This window comes from Triticum aestivum, chromosome 3D, assembly GCF_018294505.1.
Source record: "Triticum aestivum cultivar Chinese Spring chromosome 3D, IWGSC CS RefSeq v2.1, whole genome shotgun sequence".
Classification (NCBI taxonomy): domain Eukaryota; kingdom Viridiplantae; phylum Streptophyta; class Magnoliopsida; order Poales; family Poaceae; genus Triticum; species Triticum aestivum.
The window spans coordinates 600,068,844-600,091,888 of record NC_057802.1 but is presented as its reverse complement, the minus strand read 5'-3'; the positions used below and the strand labels follow the sequence as shown (position 1 = coordinate 600,091,888).

Here is a 23,045-nt window from a genome sequence, read left to right as displayed (position 1 = left end):
TCTGCCTCGCCTTTGAAATGCTTGCCTTTCTTTCGACATTGATGGTTGGTCGGAAGAAATCGACGATGGCCCAGGTACACATTCTTCCTGCTTTTGTCCAGGTATATACTTTCAGTGTCATCTAAACAGTGCGTGCATGCGTGGTATCCCTTGTTTGTCTGTCCTGAAAGGTTACTGAGAGCGGGCCAATCGTTGATGGTTACAAACAGCAACGCGTGCAGGTTAAATACCTCCTGTTTGTGCTCATCCCACGTACGTACACCGTTTCCATTCCACAGTTGTAAAAGTTCTTCAACTAATGGCCTTAGGTACACATCAATGTCGTTGTCGGGTTGCTTAGGGCCTTGGATGAGAACTGGCATCATAATGAACTTCCGCTTCATGCACATCCAAGGAGGAAGGTTATACATACATAGAGTCACGGGCCAGGTGCTGTGATTGCTGCTCTGCTCCCCGAAAGGATTAATGCCATCCGCGCTTAAACAAAACCATACGTTCCTTGGGTCAGCTGCAAACTCAGCCCAGTACTTTCTCTCGATTTTTCTCCACTGCGACCCGTCAACGGGTGCTCTCAACTTCCCGTCTTTCTTACGGTCCTCACTGTGCCATCGCATCAACTTGGCATGCTCTTCGTTTCTGAACAGACGTTTCAACCGTGGTATTATAGGAGCATACCACATCACCTTCGCAGGAACCCTCTTCCTGGGGGGCTCACCGTCAACATCACCAGGGTCATCTCGTCTGATCTTATACCGCAATGCACCGCATATCGGGCATGCGTTCAGATCCTTGTACGCACCGCGGTAGAGGATGCAGTCATTAGGGCATGCATGAATCTTCTGCACCTCCAATCCTAGAGGGCATACGACCTTCTTTGCTGCGTATGTACTGTCGGGCAATTCGTTATCCTTTGGAAGCTTCTTCTTCAATATTTTCAATAGCTTCTCAAATCCTTTGTCAGGCACAGCATTCTCTGCCTTCCACTGCAGCAATTCCAGTACGGTACCGAGCTTTGTGTTGCCATCTTCGCAATTGGGGTATAACCCTTTTTTGTGATCCTCTAACATGCGATCGAACTTCAGCTTCTCCTTTTGACTTTCGCATTGCGTCCTTGCATCGACTATGACCCGACGGAGATCATCATCATCGGGCACTGGTTCCTCTTGATCTTCAGCAGCTTCCCCCCTTGCAGCATCATTGGGCACATCGTCTGGTTCCTCTTGATCTTTAGCAGCTTCCCCCGTTGCAGCATCACCGTATTCAGGGGGCACATAGTTGTCATCGTCCTCTTCTTCTTCGCCGTCTTCCATCATAACCCCCATTTCTCCGTGCCTCGTCCAAACATTATAGTGTGGCATGAAACCCTTGTAAAGCAGGTGGGCGTGAAGGATTTTCCGGTCAGAGTAAGACTTCGTATTCCACATATAGGGTATGGACACCACATAAAATCATTCTGCTTGTTTGCCTCAGCCACTTCGAGAAAATCATGCACGCCCTTAATGTACTCGAAGGTGTGATTGTCACTGTACATCCATTGCCGGTTCATCTGCGTGCATTATATATAATTAAGTGTGTCAAAAACCATTACAGAACATCATGAATAGATAATTAAGTGACCAAATTAATAGAAGTGCATCATCACATTAGAACCAAAGTACATACATAGTTCTCATCTAACAACATATATATAGCTCTCCAGAGCATCTAATTAATTAAACCATACATTGAAACTATGTAAAACATTTCAATGCGAAAACAAATGCGATCATAATCGCAACCAAGGTAACAATTGATCCAACGGCATAATGATACCAAGCCTCGGTATGAATGGCATATTTTCTAATCTTTCTAATCTTCAAGCGCATTGCATCCATCTTGATCTTGTGATCATCGACGACATCCGCAACATGCAACTCCAATATCATCTTCTCCTCCTCAATTTTTTTTATTTTTTCCTTCAAGTAATTGTTTTCTTCTTCAACTAAATTTAACCTCTCGACAATAGGGTCGGTTAGAATTTCCGGTTCAACCACCTCCTAGATAAATAAAAATCTATGCCACGCTGGTCGGTATATTTGTCATAAACAATAAATGAATCAAATAGTTATAAAAAGATAATATATACCACATCCGAATCATAGACAGGACGAGGGCCGACGGGGGCGGATACCAAAACCATCGCACTATGTAATAAGAAGGAATAAAATAGTAAGAAAATTAGACAAGTATCTATCTAAAGTAAGAATTTTTTTCTTTCAAAAAGAAGATAAGAACAAGAGGCTCACCACGGTGGTGCCGGCGACGAGATCGGCGCGGGCGGTCGACGGCGGTGAAGACGGGAATGGGACGTGACGGGCCGCTAAACCTAGACAAATCTCGAGGAAAATGGAGCTTTGAGGTCGAGCTTCGAGAGGACAAAGCTTAACTAGTGTGGCTCGGGCATTTCATCAAACACCTCATGTGCATAGGAGGTGAGCTAGAGCACCACAAAGCCCTCCCCTCGCCGGCCAGAGAAAAACAGAGCACTGGAGTGCTCTGCTCGCGGGCGAGGGGTATATATAGGCACCTCATTGGTCCCGGTTCGTGGCATGAACCGGTACTAAATCCGGGCCTTCTGTCCCGGTTCATGCCAAGAACCGGGACCAATGGTTGTGGGCCAGGAGCGAGGCCCATTAGTCCCGGTTCGTGCCTCGAACCGGGACAAATGGTTCCATACGAACCGGGACCAATGCCCACGAGGCCCCGGCCGGCCCCCTGGGCTCACGAACCGGGACCAATGCCCCCATGGGTCCCGGTTCGTGACTGAACCGGGACTAATGGGCTTGCCATGCCCGAACGAAAACCCTGTTTTCTACTAGTGATGTACTAACTAAGATAACATATGATCAGTAGTTCTAGCGCCATCCATGCAGACAAGAATGTTAAGTGATAGCTCTGGATAAAACCTGACAAGTTCTAGTTACTCTTTCTGGTAGTACATGTTGAGTGGCAATACTCATAAGTCATAACACTTATACTCACACACACACACACACACACACAAATACTACTCTGTCCGATCTAAATTAATTGACGCAGCCTGTATACAACTTTGTATAGAGGTTGTGTTAATTAATTCCCATCGGAGGTAGTATCAATATCACTAAGAGTAGGCGGCAAGCAGTAGCATTCTTATTGCTAATTCAGTGTCAGTATCACTAAGAGTAGACCACAACCCATGCGATTTCAGGAGATCTAACTAAAACAACCCGAAAATTATGGTACAATAGAGTATAAACTGCATGAGCAGTCTAAAATTATGATAGACAATTTCAATTACGCTGTTCAGTTTGTGATTCTGAACTAACACTCAGTTTACGCTGATTCTGAATGGCAGTGTCACGTTTTCCTTTTTTTATTGCAGCTTCAGATATGGAAATCATGTGGCTCCCTCCCAGTTGAATATGCCATAGGTCTGAAAGCTAGTGAGTCTTGGCAGAAAAAAACAGTGGAAGCATGCATGTGTTGGATGATGTGAAGAAAAAACGAGATGTTGTACAAACTAATAACAAATTGATGTTGAGGCCAAGAAAATAATCCAAGAGTTATCCCCTGAATTCTTCTCAGGCGCTTTATTATAATTATCTGTCACTTAACATTGGACTGAAGGCTAATATTAAACATTTACGGACCTTACGCTCAATTAACCTATCAGAAATTCTGACTTGGCCTCTGAAGCTCCAGACAGAAGACTTGGTTGTAGTGGCGTGGCTTCAAATCAACAGCGTCAGTCATCGGGAGGGTTCTTCCACCATGAAAACATACAAGCCCTTCTTCTGAGAACAACATTACAAACACGCCTGGCTCGTTGCTAGTGAAAGAGCTAGTTGAAGTTTCGTGGGCAGCTGGCAACACTGAACTGTCGTGTTTGTGAAACAAAATTGTAAATCTGATTCTCGAAAAAAAAGCATTGTAAATTCTGAATTCAGAAAGCTGAGATTGGTGTGTGCCGTACTAGACCCGTATTGACCGCGATCTTCTCCTCTCTCACTTTTGTTGGAGTCAAGCTGGGCATGACCCTGATGAACTTGAGCAAATGAAGAATGAGCCATCTTGTTCATGTACAGATTGCTGCCCTGGCCGCTACCTGTAATCTGCGCATTTTGGTTCATGTAACGCAGCACCAGTGTGTGCTTCAGGTTCCACTTCCAGAGCTACAAGATCTTCCCAATTAATGGCGTCCAGAATAATCTTAATGCACCCCCTGACTGAAGACGTGAGTTTACTTCACAGATCAGTGCTCTGTACAGTCCTCTGCCACTGATCTGATTTGATGGCTGCAGCGAGGCCTGAGAGATGCGAGACCCCAGAACCCATGAATGTTTATGTGGTCCGACTGTAACTTCCTGAAAATTATACTACAAGTTAGAACCTGCATGACCAAACTAAAATTATCTAGACATTATAATTAGGGTTGCTGTTCATCAGGCCTTCTCGACGGAATGACAATCACGTGTCAATCTCTGTTGCAACCTCCAGCTTCCTCCCGCCGTAATCCACGTAGATTGTTCGCTTTGGTGCCTGCATCTGTGAAATTCATCAGAGGGATACTAAAATCGAAGTAAATGGGGGGTGCCAGGGCTACAAATCATGTAAGCACCATGCTAACGGTCGTTTCTTCGTTCGGTCACTATGGTATGGTACATGACAGTACCTTTAACTAAACTACTAGGTGAACAGTGAACATGAACAACGATAAGTGAACATGAACAATGAACAGTGCATATGAACAATTTATAGTTTCTTCACAAAATAAGCAAACTACAGATTTTTGCTAGCACTCACATCAAGTCCACAGGCAATGAACCTCCTCCCAGTGCTAATCCCTTCGAAGCAAACATGCCTCTTCGCCGGCTGGCCATGCTCACACATCACCATCACCTCATCGTCAACACCAGAGTAGTTCGGGTCCTCGATTGTAGCCGGAATCTACATCAACAAAAGAAACGCACAAAATCCATCTCACGAGTTCAAATCGAGCAGGAAAAACAAAATCCCCAAATTGAAACCCTAGCTCAAAGAACCCTAGCTACGAGTACACATCACTGACTTTGATAGGGGAGCCGCCTGAAGAGTACTCGTAGCCTGATTTCTCGCTGTCGTCGCTCCACGAAACCATGGCGGACGGCGGCGAGCTGGCTTCTCACCGACGGCGACTAGAGCCAGAGAGAGGAGGAGACAGAGGAGAGGGGCGAGAGAGAGAAAGGGCGCGGGGATCTGTCTGGCGAGCACCGACAGGACCGACCGGCGCGGCATCTTGACCGTTTTGTTCCTAACGGCGCCGTTTGCCTGTCCGTCATGCCACATCAGCGTTTTCGGGGCCCACCTGTCGGAAAAGAGATCAAACGAGGCTAAACGGCTGTTCAGTGCTTTTTGCAACGGGTTAAGAGATTTTACGGTGTTTTTTGCAACAGGTTAACGAGTTGGTAGTTTCCTGCAAACCGTGGTTGTTTCTTGCAATTGACTCACTCCGAGTATGTGGCTGCAAATCACAAGTCCAAAAGAACCAATGGCTTGTACTAGTCACTTACTTCCTCTCTTCATACTGATACAACTCCACTTGGTAGCTGCATCCAGTTCCGATGGCCATGGCCATGGTAACACAACAGCTGCGACTTTCTGCCATCCGGACCAGGCTGCAGCACTTTTGCAGCTAAAGCAGTCCTTCATCTTCGACTACTCCACCACCATCCTGTCATCATGGCAACCAGGTACCAATTGCTGCCTATGGGAGGGAGTGGGTTGTGATGGTGGCGTATCCGGCGCCTGCCTTGTCACCGTCCTTGACCTTAGCGGCCGTGGCCTCTATAGCCACGGTTAGCGCTTGGCATTTAGCAGCATGTTCACCCGAATTACTTATCATCATGGCCGGTTAGAGAAGATGCACTCTCTGTTTAGTTTTTAGCCAGCCCAATTTGCAAGTTTGTATAATCACTATGCTCTTCCAATAGTAGAAAATGGTGTGGATGTCATCTCCTACAGCAAGGGCAATGTTGAGTGTTGTTGGTTTTATCAGATATGCCTTGTGATAAATAGTACTTGTGGTACAAAGGCAATGCTGAGTGTTGTTGGTTTTATCAGTTGACTATAAACAGGGGTAATGCTGAGTGTTATTGCTTTTATAACTAGTACATGCCTCACTTTTAACAGATGTTGTTGTCTCGTGAGGCAGACAATAGACAGCCAGTCAATAGTGCAATTGTTGATGGCATGGACCATCTAATTAATCAAATACACCCATCTGAGTGAGAGCTCCCTCTGTCCTGAATTTGTTACACACAATACCGCAGAAAGTTCAGATCACCATAGATAGTGACAAGCGCTATGCCTTTTTGTTGGATGGCTGTGTACATTGCAAGCATCAGTTCTTAAGATTAATACTCTGTTTCCATAGAAAAGTTCTTCAGATTAATATTATTTCTCTTTTCATAGACAAATCCTCATATTTCTGGAACCGGTTCACATTTATTCTGTAAATCTGCAATTTCAGTATGTACAGCAATAGCAAAAGAGCAAAGATTTCCTGTATAAGCACATCCATTCAAGTATTTTCTGTACATCCACTTTCATTCAGCTGCAGCAAAACATCAAGTACTTATCTGTACATCCAATTCATCATTCAGTTACAGCAAAACACCTACGTTTCTACTCTGTACAGCGGAACTGCAGCTTCGATGGACAACCAAGTCGCCGGATCGCCGTCGCAGGGAGGCAGCACCGTGGCCGCCGGGCCTCCCTCGCGTGGACCAACACCAGGTCGCCTGGGGGCAGCGCTAGGTCGCTGGGCCACGGAGGTCGCCGTGGCGCTGGGGCATCACGGAGGGCGTCGTCGGGTCGCCGATGCGTGGTGCTACCGCTGCCGCCACGAGCGCGTGTAGGCAGTGCTGGTTCGTGGTCGTGTAGGGCTCCAGCACGGCCTCCGAATCACCGTCGCTAGAGGAGCGGCACCGCAGTCAGTCGCCGTCAAATCGCGCCGCCGCCTCCAAGTCGCCCTCGCGCGATTCGTTTTCTCCTTTTTTTTCTAGTCCTTTACTAAGCTCGGACGTAAAGGCGAGGGGGTTATCTGCAAAACTATGGTTAAGTGGCTAGTTATATTCCCACCTTGGATCTGTACCGTGCGTTCTCCATCCGGTACGGTGATAGTTTTCAGTTTTTACTGAATAGACGTTTGCACTTGATACTTCGCCATGGATAGATAGGAAAATGGATAGATAGTTTTCGTATAGTCACTATGGACTTTGTCATCTTCGAAAATGTGAAAGATATCAAGGTATTGAAGTGACTACTTAGAAAAATGGACAGATAGAAAATTACCGAAAGAATTATGCCTCTAACTCCTTATGTGGTTCGTACCTGCTGTTTCTTTTTAGGTCTTCCAACACAACAGAATTGCTTCTAATCTTTTGCGTTATCTTTTTCATGGAAGTAGCTATGTGCTGCTTCAGTGTGTAGTTCAGTTATGCATTACGGCTTAAATAAGAATCTCAGAAAAAAATTGTAGCACGTTGGCACCGAGATGTACTGCATTGTTTTTCCGTGTCATTCTTCTGAAGAATCTGAAGTTTCTGAACCTCTGTTGGTAATGCTGCAGGGTTCTGTTGGCGATGCCGACGGTCGTCGAGAGGTTCGTGGACTGGACAGTGTCGTGGCTGCCGATGTACGGAGAGGTGAAGCTGCTGCTCGTCATCTACCTCTGGCACCCCAGCACACGGGTAAGCAGTCGACCAGACACCCCGAGCCCGGGAGATGATCAACATTTCAGATAGACTTGATTCGGCATGTGGCCAATTCTGAATCTAAATCTTAATGGTGTTCGGATTTCAGGGTGCGGGGCACGTGTACGATGGCTTCCTCCATCTGCTGGTGGCGTGGCACGAGGCCAACATCTACCGGGGCCTGCTTGAGCTGAGGGCTAGGGCGAGGTACGTGACGGTGTCACAACTCAAGACGGCGGCTGCCATCGGTCAAGTGTGTTTCGTCGCAGCTGCAGGCCGCGAGATCAGGCCGGGAAGGCGCCACGCATTGACGAGTGAGCCAATTTTTGGATCAGACTATAACAACGTGTCTCAGTCTCTGACGTCTAGAAGTAGTGGTAAAGTTTTGAATTTGCATGGCAAGAACCACTAACGTAGGTAGCTGACACGCACAACACTGTGTTTACACTCTTTCTTATGTAAAAGATATGAATTATACACGAGTTGCCTCTAAAGTGAGGAATTGTGATAGTAGATACGGCAATTGTGTGATAGAATGAAATTTATTGATTTTATTTTTTTTAATTTCTAATAAGTTAGTAGTAGCGTGGGAAAAAACTGCTCGCTACTAGTATTTAGAACACTAGTAGCGTTGGTATTATAGACACGCTACTACTATTTCGTTAGTAGTAGCGCGGTATGAAATAGCAGTAGCGTGGGTGGCACACGCTACTACTAATCTGTTAGTAGTAGCGCGGGTTTAACCCACGCTACTAGTAACTATTAGCTGTAGCGCGATACTAGTAGCGCGGGTACCCGCGCTGCTAGTAGCCTTTTCCCTAGTAGTGTTGAGGTGAATACGTTGGGAGGCAAAACAATAAGCCCCTATCTTTCTATGTGTCTGGTTGAAACGTTTTGCTCATGTGTATGCAGTGAGTTTAGCAATCATAGAAGACTATGATGGTTGAGTATGTGGAGCTCTTACTTAAACTCTGTTGAATAAGTTGAATTGCAATTGCTTGGTGACTGAGAACATAGGTTGTTGAGTTTCAAGAGAATTCATTGTTTGAATCTTAACACGTGAATTGGTTGCTATTTTAACATGAGTTTTTATGAGAAAAGGTTGTTGTTATGATGCTAGAAAAGTGATTGAAATTACTATTGATCAAACTTATGCACTTTCCTAGCATACACACTTCATAAACTATTTGTTTTATCATGTACCTACTCGAGGACGAGTAGGAATTAAGCTTGGGGATGCTGATACGTCTCCAGCGTATCTATAATTTATGAAGTATTCATGCCATGTTTACAATAATTTTATATGGATTTGGTATGATTTGCATGGAACTAATCCGGACTGACGCTGTTTTCAGTAGAACTACCGTGGTGTTTTTTTTTTTTGCAGAAATGAAAGTTTTCCAAATGAGCTGAAACTTTTTGATGATATTTTTTGGAACAAAAGTGACCCCCGAAGCTTCATGGGAGGGCCAGATGGGCCACGAAGAGGGCACAACCCACCGGGGTGCGCCTGGTCCCTTGCCTGTGCCCCGGTGTATCGTGCTCACCTCGAGGCCCATCTGGACGTGAGACCAACACTAAAAATTCCTATAAATAGAGAAACCATCAAAAATAACCCTAGATCGGAAGTTTCGCCGCCGCAAGCCTCTGTAGCCACCAAAAACCAATCGGGAGCCCGTTTTGGCACCCTACCGGAGGGGGAGATCATCACCGGTGGGCATCTTCATCATCCCGGCGGCCACCATGATGAGGAGGGAGTAGTCCACCCTCGGGGCTGAGGGTTTGTACCAGTAGCTATGTGTTTCATCTCTCTCTCTCTCTCTCTCTCTCTCTCTCGTGATCTTGAGATGTCACGATCTTGATATATCATGGGCTTTGTTAACATAGATGGATCATATGATGTTTCTACCCTCTCTACTCTTTTGTGATTAATTGAATCTTTACCCTTTGAAGTTTTGTCACGTCGGATTGAATGTTTAGATTTGAGAACACATGATATATGTCTTGCATATGAATACCTGTGGTGACAATGGGGGATTGTTTTGATTCACTTGATATATGTTATGGCACTCAACTTGCAAATTCCCAAGGTGACTTTGGGGTAATCTATGCATAGGGGTTGATGCACGTTTTAATTATCTTTTCCCCCATAGAAACTTTGGGGTCTCCTTGAAGTTCTTTGTGTAGATTGAGTATTACGAATCTAATTTTTTTTGATACATATCGTATAATTAACTCACAGGTACTCGCGGTGACATTGGGGTATCTAGGTAACATTAGAGTTGGTTGATATCTATCATATGGTGTTATTTTAGTAGGAACTTTTGATTAGATCGATCAAAAAGAATAGCTTGTTGTTATTTTAGTATGAACTCTATGATAGATTGATCGGAAAGAATAGCTTTGAGGTGGTTTCATACCCTACAAAAAATTTCTATCTTTTGTTCTCCGCTAATAGGAATTCGGGAGTGATTCTTTATTGCACTTTGAGGGATAATCATATGATCCAACTATGTTAGCATTGTTGAGAGATTGCACTAGTGAAATTATGCACCCTCAGCCTTATTTTCCATTATTGCAATACCGTTTGTGCTCCGTTTTACTATTTACTACCTTGCTGTTTTTTATTATTCGCACTACAAAAACTCATATCTACTATCCATACTACACTTTTATCAACATCTCTTCGTCGAACTAGTGCACCTATACAATTTGCTATTGTATTGAGTGTGTTGGGGACACAAGAGATTTCTTGTATTTGATTGCAGGGTTGCTTGAGAGAGACTATATTCCTCCTACGCCTCCCACGGATTGATACACCTTAGGTCATCCACTTGAGGGAAAATTTCTACTGTCCTACAAAACTCTGCGCTTGGAGGCCCAACACAAGTCTATAAGAATAAAGTTGCATAGTAGACATCAATAGTCATACTGCTTACCACCAACGTCTTATTTTGATTCGGCAGTATTGTGGGATGAAGGGGCCCGGACCAACCTTACATGTCCACGTACATGAGGCCGGTTCCACCGACATACATGCAATTAGTTTTGCATAAAGGTGGTTGGCGGGTGTCTGTTTCTCCTAATTTAGTTGAATCGAATTTGACTATGTACGGTCCTTGAAGAAGGTTAAAACAGCAAACTCGATGAAACACCGTTGTGGTTTTATGCGTAGGTAAGAACAGTTGTTGCTAGAAGCCCGTAGTAACCACGTAAACCTTGCAACAACAAAGTAGAGGACGTCTAACTTGTTTTTGCAGGGTATGTTGTGATGTGATATTGTCAAGACATGATGAGAAATACATTATTGTATGAGATGATCATGCTTTGTAAGATATCTGGCAACCGCCAGGAGCCGTATGGTTGTCTCTTTATTGTATGAAATGCATACGCCATGTAATTGCTGTACTTTATTGCTATGAGTTAGCAATAGTTGTAGAAGCAATAGTTGGCGAGACGACCGCGACGCTACGATGGAGATCAAGGTGTCGAACCGGTGACGATGGAGATCATGACGTTGCTTTGGAGATGAAGATCAAAAGCACAAGATGATGGCCATATCATGTCACATATTTTGATTGCATGTAATGTTTATCTTTTATGCATCTTACTTTGCTTAGTACGGCGGTAGCATTATAAGATGATCCCTTCATTGAATTTCAAAGTATAAGTGTTCTCCCTGAGTATGCACCATTGCAATAGTTCGTCGTGTTGAGACACCACGTGATGATCGGGTGTGATAGACTTTACGTTCACATACAATTGGTGCAAGCCAGTTTTGCACATGCGGAATACTCGGGTTAATAAACTGGATGAGCCTAGCATGTACAGACATGGCCTGGGAACACTGGAGACCAAAAGGTCGAACGTGAATCATATAGTCATCATATCAAGATCAACATAGAGATTTTCACCATTGATGACTACCCCATCTCACGTGATGATCAGACATGGTTTAGTTGGTTTGGATCATGTATCACTTAGATAACTTGAGGAATGTTGATTTAAGTGGGAGTTCATTAGTAATTTGATTAATTGAACTTAAATTTATCATGAACTTAGTCCTGATAGTATTTGGAAATTATGGTAGTATTTCTGATATGTTCCTAGAGTAAACTAAGTTGAAAGATGATAGTAGCAATGATGCACACTGGGTCCGTGATCTAAAGATTATCCTCGTTGCTGCACAGAAGAATTATGTGCTTAAAGCACCGCTAGGTGACAGACCTATTGCAGGAGCAGATGTAGAAGTTATGAATATTCGGCAATCTCGATATGATGACTATTTAATAGTTTAGTGCGCCATGCTTTATGGCTTAGAATCGGGACTTCAAAAACGTTTTGAATGCCACGAAGCATATGCTATGTTCCAAGAGCTGAAATTGGTATTTCAGACTCATGCCCGTGTCGAGAGGTATGAGACCTCTGACAAGTACTTTGCCTACAAGATGGAGGAGAATAGCTCAGCCAGTGAGCATGTGCTCAGAATGTCTGCCTACTACGATCACTTGAATCAAATGGGAGTTATTCTTCCAGATGAGATAGTGATTGACAGAGTTCTCTAGTCACTATCACCAAGCTACTAAAACTTCGTGATGAACTATAATATGCAAGGGATGACGAAAACGATTCCCGAGCTCTTTGCGATGCTGAAATCGGTGAAGGTAGAAATAAAGAAAGAGCATCAAATGTTGATGGTTAACAAGACCACTAGTTTCAAGAAAAGGCCAAGGGAAAGAAATGGAACTTCAAGAAGAATGGGAAGCAAGTTGCCACTCCCGGGAAGAAACCAAAAGCTGGAGCCAAGCTGAAACTGAGTGCTTCTACTGCAAAGGGAATGGTCACTAGAAACAGAACTACCCCAAATACTTGGCGGATAAGAAGGATGTCAAAGTGAACAAAGGTATACTTGATATACATGTTTTTGATGTGTACTTTACTAGTGTTCATAGTAACCCCTGGGTATTTGATACCGGTTCAGTTGCTAAAGATTAGTAACTCAAAACAGGAGTTGCAGAATAAATAGAGACTAGTTAAAAGCGAGGTGATGATGTGTGTTGGAAGTAATTTCAAGGTTGATACGATCACCATCGCACACTCCCTCTACCTTAGGGATTAATGTTGAACCTAAATAAATATTATTTGGTGTTTGTGTTGAGCATGAAGGTTTATTGCAATACGGTTATTCATTTAAGTCAAAGAATAATTATTGTTTTGTTTATATGAATAAAGCCCTCTATGGTCATACACCCAATGTGAATGGTTTATTGAATCTCAATCATAGTGATGCACATATTCATAATATTGATGCCAAAAGATGCAAACTTGATAATGATAGTGCAGCATACTTGTGGCACTTCCGTTTAGGTCATATTGGTGTAAAGGGCATGAAGAAACTCCATGTAGATGGCTTTTGGAATCACTTGATATTTGCGAACCATGCCTCATGGGCAAGATGACTAAAACTTCGTTCTCCGGAACAATGGAGCGAGCCAATGACTTATTGGAAATAATACATACCGATGTATGCGGTCCGATGAGTGTTGAGGCACGCGGTGGGTATCGTTATTTTCTGACTTTCGCAGATGATTTGAGCTGATATGGGTATATCTACTTAATGAAATACAAGTCTGAAACATTTGAAAAGTTCAAACAATTTCAGAGTGAAGTGGAGAATCATTGTAACAAGAAAATATAGTTTCTATGATCTGATCGCGGAGGCAAATATTTGAGTTACGAGTTTGGCCTTCATTTAAAACAATGGGGAATAGTTTCTGTGACACCCTGGTTTTGCCCTCCTTCTTTTTCTGGAATTCTTTGCCATTTGATTTGAATTTGAGGTTTTGAATCAACTCAGTTGGACTTAGACACTTGGGCATGTCCTTGATTTTCACCCAAGTGACCCACCTCTCTCCCACACACATCATTTCCTCTCTTGTTTTTTCTCAAAATGGCCATAGGAATATTTTTCATAGATGAAAAATATTAATTTCTCTCTCTGATCATCACATCAGCAACATATTCTCCAAAGCAACCCTCAGTTTTCTTGGCCATAAAATTCTTAGAAATTTCCTGAATATTCTTTGGACATTGCCACACCTCCCTATGCAAAAATATTTCATAGTTCTTTGGAGTATTTTTTCTACAGAAAATCTTTTCTGTTGTGGCCAGAAAATGCACTTTACGAAGGAAGTGTATTTTTCCTTGATCCAATGAAGCTGAAAATTTTAGGTCTTCATTACCCTCCTAAGAAAACCTTAACCTCCAAAGATCAGCTCTAAAACCCTGGTAAATCTCTCTCAGTTAACTTCACAAGTTTCTGTCCAGAAACTTGTCAGGTTGATACACTCACGCACAGCTCACCTGTGGCCAAATCAAACACTTGGAGCAACCCAAACCATCAAGGACTACACTCCAGACATGAATTCAATGCACGAAATGGCTCTATGCCAGAGTTCACGCCGTGACCACGCGTATGCACCATGCCAACCTGCTAGTCGACACGCTCTGGACGTCGCCGATGCTCCTGTTTCGCGCGTGCTCGCTGTTGGGAATCGTTGCAGAAATTAAAATTTTCTACGCATCACCAAGATCAATCTATGGAGTAACTAGCAACGAGAGAGAGGGGAGTGCATCTTCATACCCTTGAAGATCGCGACGCGGAAGCGTTGCAAGAACGCGGTCGGTGGAGTCATACACGAATTGATTCATACCGCGGCCAAATCCGATCTAAGCACCGAACAACGGTGCCTCCGCGTTCAACACACGTGCAGCCCGGTGACGTCTCCCGTGCCTTGATCCAGAAAGGAGAGAGGGAGAGGTTGGGGAAGACTCCGTCCAGCAGCAGCACAATGGCGTGGTGGTGATGGAGGAGCGTGGCACTCCAGCAGGGCTTCGCCAAGCACTGCGAGAGACGAGGAGGGAGAGGGGTAGGGCTGCGCCAAGAGAGAGGGAGACTCGTGTCTCTGGCAACCCCCAAACCCCCACTATATATAGGGGAAGGGGAGGGGCTGCGCCCCCATCTAGGGTTCCCCCCTAGGGTTCGCGGCCATCCCTAGATGCATCTGAGGGTGCGGCCAGAGGGGGAGAGAGGGGGGGTGCACCCTAGGTGGGCCTTAGGCCCATCTGAGCCTAGGGTTTTCCCCCTTCCCCCCTTTCCTGCGCCTTGGGCCTCTTATGGGAGGCGCACCAGCCCACCTAGGGGCTGGTCCCTTCCCACACTTGGCCCACGCAGGCCTCCGGGGTTGGTGGCCCCTCCCGGTGGACTCCCGAACCCTTCAGGTGGTCCCGGTACGTTACCGATAACGCCCAGAACACTTCCGGTGTCCAAAATGGGACTTCCCATATATAAATATTATCCTCCGGACCATTCCGGAACTCCTTGTGACGTTTGGGATCTCATCCGGGACTCCGAACAACATTCGTTAACCACGTACATCTATTCCCTATAACCCTAGCATCATCGAACCTTAAGTGTGTAGAACCTACGGGTTCGGGAATCACGCAGACATGACCGAGACATGTCTCCGGCCAATAACCAACAGCGGGATCTGGATACCCATGTTGGCTCCCACATGTTCCATGATGATCTCATCGGATGAACCACGATGTCGGGGATTCAATCAATCCCGTGTACAATTCCCTTTGTCAATCCGTACGTTACTTGCCCAAGATTCGATCGTCGGTATCCCAATACCTCGTTCAATCTTGTTACCGGCAAGTCACTTTACTCATTACGCAATGCATGATACCGTGACCAACTACTTAGTCACATTGAGCTCATTATGATGATGCATTACCGAGTGGGCCCAGAGATACCTCTCCATCATACGGAGTGACAAATCCCAGTCTCGATTCGTGCCAACCCAACAGACACTTTCGGAGATACCCGTAGTGCACCTTTATAGCCACCCAGTTACGATGTGACGTTTGGTACACCCAAAGCATTCCTACGGTATCCGGGAGTTACACAATCTCATGGTCTAAGGAAATGATACTTGACATTAGAAAAGCTCTAGCAGACGAACTACACGATCTTGTGCTATGCTTAGGATTGGGTCTTGTCCATCACATCATTCTCCTAATGAGGTGATCCCGTTATCAATGACATCCAATGTCCATGGTCAGGAAACCGTATCCATCTATTGATCAACGAGCTAGTCAACTAGAGGCTCACTAGGGACATGTTATGGTCTATGTATTCACACATGTATTACGATTTCCGGATAACATAATTATAGCATGAACAATAGATAATTATCATGAACAAGGAAATACAATAATAACCATTTTATTATTGCCTCTAGGGCATATTTCCAACAGTCTCCCACTTGCACTAGAGTCAATAATCTAGTTCACATCACTATGTGATTGCAATGAATCCAACACCCATGGTGTTTGATCATATCTCGCTTGTGAGAGAGGTTATTATTCAACGGGTCTGAACCTTTCAGATCCGTGTGTGCTTTACAAATCTCTATGCCATCTTGCAAATGCAACTACCACGCGCTATTTGAAGCTATTCCAAATAACTGCTCTACTATATGAATCCGGTTTACTACTCAGAGTCATCCAGATTAGTGTCAAAGTTTGCATCAACGTAACCCTTTACGACGAACTCTTTTACCACCTCCATAATCGAGAAAATTCCTCAGTCCACTAGTTACTAAGGATAAATTTGACCACTGTGTTGTGATCCATTCCTGGATCACTCTTGTAGCCCTTGACTGACTCATGGCAAGGCACACTTCAGGTGCGGTACACATCATAGCATACTGTAGAGCCTACATCTAAAGCATAGGGGACGACCTTCGTCCTTTCTCTCTCTTCTGCCGTGGTCAGGTCTTGAGTCTTACTCAATACTCACACCTTATAACACAGCCAAGAATTCCTTCTTTGCCGATCTATTTTGAGCTCCTTCAAAATCTTGTCACGGTATGTGTTCATTTGAAAGTACTATTAAGCGTTTTTTATCTATCCTTATAGATCTTGATGCTCAATGTTCAAGTAGCTTAATCCAGGCTTTCCATTGAAAAATACTTTTCAAATAACCCTATATGCTTTCCAGAAATTCTACATCATTTCTGATCAACAATATGTTAACAACATATACTCATCAGAAATTCTATAGTGCTCCCGCTCACTTCTTTGGAAATACAAGTTTCTCATAAACTTTGTATAAACCCAAAATCTTTGATCATCTCATCAAAGCATATATTCCAACTCCGAGATGCTTACTCCAGTCATTAGAAGGATTGCTGGAGCTTCGCATACTTGGTAGCATCTTTCAGGATTGACAAAACCTTCTGTGTTTGACATCCTATCTGACAAAACCTTCTGGAAAGCATATATACCAAAACCTTCTGACAAAACCTTCTGGTTGTATCACATACAACCTTTCCTCAAGAAAATCGTCGAGGAAACAATGTTTTGACATCCTATCTGCAAGATTTCATAAACAATGCAGTAATTGCTAATTTAATTTCAACAGACTCTTAGCATCGCTACGAGTGAGAAAGTCTCATCGTAGTCAACTCCTTGAACTTGTCAGAAAACATCTTAACGACAAGTCGAGCTTTTTTAATGGTGATACTTACCATCATTGTCTGTCTTCCCTTTTAAAATCCATCTGTACCCAACAGCCTTATGACCATCAAGTAGTTCTTCCAAAGTCTATACTTTGTTTTCATACATGGATCCTCTCGAATTTTATGGCCTCGAGCCATTCGTCGGAATCCGGGCCCACCATTGCTTCTCCATAGCTCGTAGGTTCATTGTTGTCTAGCAACATGACTTCCAAGACAGGATTACCGTACCACTATGAAGTAGTTCGCATCCTCTTCGACCTACGAGGTTTGGTAGTGACTTGATTTGAAGTTTCATGATCACTATCATCAGCTTCCACTTCAATTGGTGTAGGCGCCACAGGAACAACTTCCTGTGCCCTGCTGCACACTAGTTGAAGTGACGGTTCAATAACCTCATCAAGTCTCCATCGTCCTCCCACTCAATTATTTTGAGAGAAACTTTTCCTCGAGAAAGGACCCGTTTCTAGAAACAATCACTTTTGCTTCCGAGTCTGAAATAGGAGGTATACCCAACTGTTTTGGGTGTCCTATGAAGATGCATTTATCCGCTTTGGGTTCGAGCTTATCAGGCAAAAACTTTTCAGATAAGCGTCGCAGCTCCAAACTTTTAAGAAACGACAAATTAGGTTTCTCTAAACCATAGTTCATACGGTGTCATCTCAACGGAATTACGTGGTGCCCTATTTAAAGTGAATGCGGTTGTCTCTAATGGCTAACGCATAAACGATAGTGGTAATTCGATAAGAGACATCATGGTATGCACCATATCCAATAGGGTGCAGCTATGATGTTCGGACACTCCATCACACTATGGTGTTCCAGGCGGTATTAGTCGTGAAACAATTTCCACAATGTCTTAATTGTGTACCAAACTCGTAACTCAGATATTTATCTCTATGATCATATCATAGACATTTTATCCTCTTGTCACGATGATCTTCAACTTCACTCTGAAATTACTTGAACCTTTCAATATTTCAGACATGTGTTTCATCAAGTAAATATACTTAGAATCTACTCAATGTTGGAAATATGCCCTAGAGGCAATAATAAATTGGTTATTATTATATTTCCTTGTTCATGATAATCGTTTATTATCCATGCTAGAATTGTATTGATAGGAAACTCAGATACATGTGTGGATACATAGACAACACCATGTCCCTAGTAAGCCTCTAGTTGACTAGCTCGTTGATCAATAGATGGTTACGGTTTCCTGACCATGGACATTGGATGTTGTTGATAACGGGATCACATCATTAGGAGAATGATGTGATGGACAAGACCCAATCCTAAGCCTAGCACAAGATCGTGTAGTTCGTTTGCTAAGAGCTTTTCTAATGTCAAGTATCATTTCCTTAGACCATGAGATTGTGCAACTCCCGGATACCGTAGGAATGCTTTGGGTGTACCAAACGTCGCAACGTAACTGGGTGGCTATAAAGGTGCACTACAGGTATCTCCGAAAGTGTCCGTTGGGTTGGCACGAATCGAGACTGGGATTTGTCACTCCGTGTAAACGGAGAGGTATCTCTGGGCCCACTCGGTAGGACATCATCATAATGTGCACAATGTGACCAAGGAGTTGATCACGGGATGATGTGTTACGGAACGAGTAAAGAGACTTGCCGGTAATGAGATTGAACAAGGTATCGGGATACCGACGATCGAATCTCGGGCAAGTGACATACCGATTGACAAAGGGAATTGAATACGGGATTGATTGAATCCTCGACATCGTGGTTCATCCAATGAGATCATCGAGGAGCATGTGGGAGCCAACATGGGTATCCAGATCCCGCTGTTGGTTATTGACCGGAGAGTCGTCTCGGTCATGTCTGTGTGTCTCCCGAACCCGTAGGGTCTACACACTTAAGGTTCGGTGACGCTAGGGTTGTAGAGATATTAGTATGCGGTAACCCGAAAGTTGTTCGGAGTCCCAGATGAGATCCCGGACGTCACGAGGAGTTCCGGAATGGTCCGGAGGTAAAGATTTATATATGGGAAGTCTTATTTTGGTCGCCGGAAAAGTTTCGCGCATTATCGGTATTGTACCGGGAGTGCCGAAAGGGGTCCGGGGGTCCACCAAGGGGGTCCACCAGCCCCGGGGGGCCACATGGGCTGTAGGGGTGTGCGCCTTGGCCTATATGGGCCAAGGGCACCAGCCCCAAGAGGCCCATGCGCCAAGAGATAAGGGAAAGGGAGAGTCCTAAAGGGGGAAGGCACCTCCGAGGTGCCTTGGGGAGGATGGACTCCTCCCTGGCCGCACCCTTCCTTGGAGGAAGGGCCAAAGCTGCGCCCCCCCTCTCCCTTGGCCCTATATATAGTGGGGGGGAGGGAGGGCAGAAATATCTAAGCCCTGGCGCCTCCCTCTCCCTCCCGTGACACATCTCCCTCCTCCCGCAGCGCTTGGCGAAGCCCTGTTGGAATCCCGCTACTTCCACCACCACGCCGTCGTGCTGCTGGATCTCCATCAACCTCTCCTCCCCCCTTGCTGGATCAAGAAGGAGGAGACGTCGCTGCTCCGTACGTGTGTTGAACGCGGAGGTGCCGTCCGTTCAGCGCTAGGATCATCGGTGATTTGGATCACGACGAGTACGACTCCATCAACCCCGTTCTCTTCAAGGCTTCCGCTCGCGATCTACAAGGGTATGTAGATGCACTCCTTCCTCTCGTTGCTAGTAAACTCCATAGATTGATCTTGGTGATGCGTAGAAACTTTTAAATTTCTGCTACGTTCCCCAACAGTGGCATCATGAGCTAGGTCTATGCGTAGTTTCTATGCACGAGTAGAACACAAAGTAGTTGTGGGCGTCGATGTTGTCAATTTACTTGCCGTTACTAGTCTTATCTTGATTCGGCGGCATCGTGGGATGAAGCGGCCCGGACCGACCTTACACGTACTCTTACGTGAGACAGGTTCCACCGACTGACATGCACTAGTTGCATAAGGTGGCTAGCGGGTGTCTGTCTCTCCCACTTTAGTCGGATTTCGATGAAAAGGGTCCTTATGAAGGGTAAATAGAAATTGGCATATCACGTTGTGGCTTTTGCGTAGGTAAGAAACGTGCTTGCTAGAATCCCATAGTAGCCACGTAAAACATGCAACAACAATTAGAGGACGTCTAACTTGTTTTTGCAGGGTATGCTATGTGATGTGATATGGCCAAAAGGATGTGATGAATGATATATGTGATGTATGAGATTGATCATGTTCTTGTAATAGGAATCACGACTTGCATGTCGATGAGTATGACAACCGGCAGGAGCCATAGGAGTTGTCTTAATTTATTGTATGACCTGTGTGTCATTGAAAACGCCATGTAATTACTTTACTTTATTGCTAACCGTTAGCCATAGTAGTAGAAGTAATAGTTGGCGAGACAACTTCATGAAGACACAATGATGGAGATCATGGTGTCATGCCGGTGACGAAGGTGATCATGCCGTGCCTCGAAGATGGAGATCAAAGGCGCAGGATGATATTGGCCATATCACGTCACTTTATGATTTGCATGTGATGTTTATCATGTTTACATATTATTTGCTTAGAACGACGGTAGCATAAACAAGATGATCCCTCACTAAAATTTCAAGAGACGTGTTCCCTCTAACTATGCACCGTTGCGAAGGTTCATTGTTTCAAAGCACCACGTGATGATCGGGTGTGATAGATTCTAACGTTCGAATACAACGGGTGTTGACGAGCCTAGCATGTACAGACATGGCCTCGGAACACATGCGAAACACTTAGGTTGACTTGACGAGCCTAGCATGTACAGACATGGCCTCGGAACACAAGAGACCGAAAGGTCGAACATGAGTCGTATATTAGATACGATCAACATGGAGATGTTCACCGATGATGACTAGTCCGTCTCACGTGATGATCGGACACGGCCTAGTTTGACTCGGATCATGTATCACTTAGATGACTAGAGGGATGTCTATCTAAGTGGGAGTTCATTAAATAATCAGATGAACTTAATTATCATGAACATAGTCAAAAGGTCTTTGCAAATTATGTCGTAGCTTACGCTTTAGTTCTACTGTTTAAGATATGTTCCTAGAGAAAATTTAGTTGAAAGTTGGTAGTAGCAATTATGCGGACTCGGTCCGTAAACTGAGGATTGTCCTCATTGCTGCACAGAAGGCTTATGTCCTTAATGCACCGCTCGGTGTGCCGAACCTCAGCGTCGTCTGTAGATGTTGCGAAACATCTGACATACACGTTTTGATGACTACGTGATAGTTCAGTGCGTAATGCTAACGGTTTAAAATTGTGGCGACAAGACGGTTTTGAAACGTCGCAGAACATATGAGATGTTCCGAAGACTGAAATTGGGATTTCGGACTAGTGCCCACGTCAAGAGGTATGAGACCTCTGACAAGTTTCTTAAGCCTGCAAACTAAGGGAGAAAAGCTCAATCGTTGAGCATGTGCTCAGATTGTCTGAGTACTACAATCACTTGAATTGAGTGGGAGTTAATCTTCCAGATGAGATAGTGATGGTTCTCCATAGTCACTGCTACCAAGCTATTAGAGCTTCGTGATGAACTATAACATATCAGGGATAGATATGATGATCCTTGAGAAACTCGCGATGTTTGACACCGCAAAAGTAGAAATCAAGAAGGAGCATCAATAGTTGATGGTTAGTAAAACCACTAGTTTCTAGAAGGGCAAGGGCAAAAGGGATACTTCATGAAACAGAAAATCATTTGCTGCTCTAGTGAAGAATCCCAAGGTTGAACCCAAACCCGAGACTAAGTGCTTCTGTAATGAGGGGAACGGTCACTGAAGCAGAACTACCCTAGATACTTGGTAGATGAGAAGGCAGGCAAGGTCGACAGAAGTATATTGGATATACATTATATGAATGTGTACTTTACTAGTACTCCTAGCAGCACCAGGGTATTAGATATTGGTTAGGTTGCTAAGTGTTAGTAACTCGAAATAAAAGCTGCGGAATAAACGAAGACTAGCTAAAGGTGAGATGACGATATGTGTTGGAAGTGTTTCCAAGGTTGATGTGATCAAGCATCGCATGCTCCCTCTACCATCGAGATTGGTGTTAAACCTAAATAATTGTTATTTGGTTGAGCATAAACATGATTGGATTATGTTTATCGCAATACGGTTATTCATTTAAGGAGAATAATGGTTACTCTGTTTATTTGAATAATACCTTCAATGGTCTTGCACCAAAAATGAATCTCGATCGCAGTGATACACATGTTCGTGCCAAAAGATATAAAATAGTAATGATAGTACCACATACTTGTGGCACTGCCATTTGAGTCATATTGGTATAGAACGCATGAAGAAGCTCCATGTAGATGGATCTTTGGACTCACTCGTTTTTTTGAAAAGATTGAGACATGCGAACCATGTCTATTGGTATATATGCATGAAGAAACTCCATGCAGATGGATCGTTTGGACTCACTTGATTTTGAATCACTTGAGACATGCAAATCATACCACATGGGCAAGATGACTGAAAGGCCTCGTTTTCAGTAAGATGGAACAAGAGAGCAACTTGTTGGAAGTAATACATTTGATGTATGCAGTCCAATGAGTGCTGATGCATTCAGTGGATATCGTTATGTTCTTACTTCACAGATGATTTGAGTAGATGTTGAGTGTATTTACTTGATGAAACACAAGTCTGAATTATTGAAAGGTTCAAGTAATTTCAGAGT

The 23,045-nt window shown here is 44.1% G+C and overlaps 1 pseudogene; it reads left to right on the top strand.

Annotated features, from left to right (window-relative positions):
- The first annotated feature begins 7,270 nt into the window (after positions 1–7,270).
- On the top strand, positions 7,271–8,065 carry LOC123076638 (putative HVA22-like protein g; annotated as a pseudogene).
- The last annotated feature ends 14,980 nt before the right edge of the window (positions 8,066–23,045 follow it).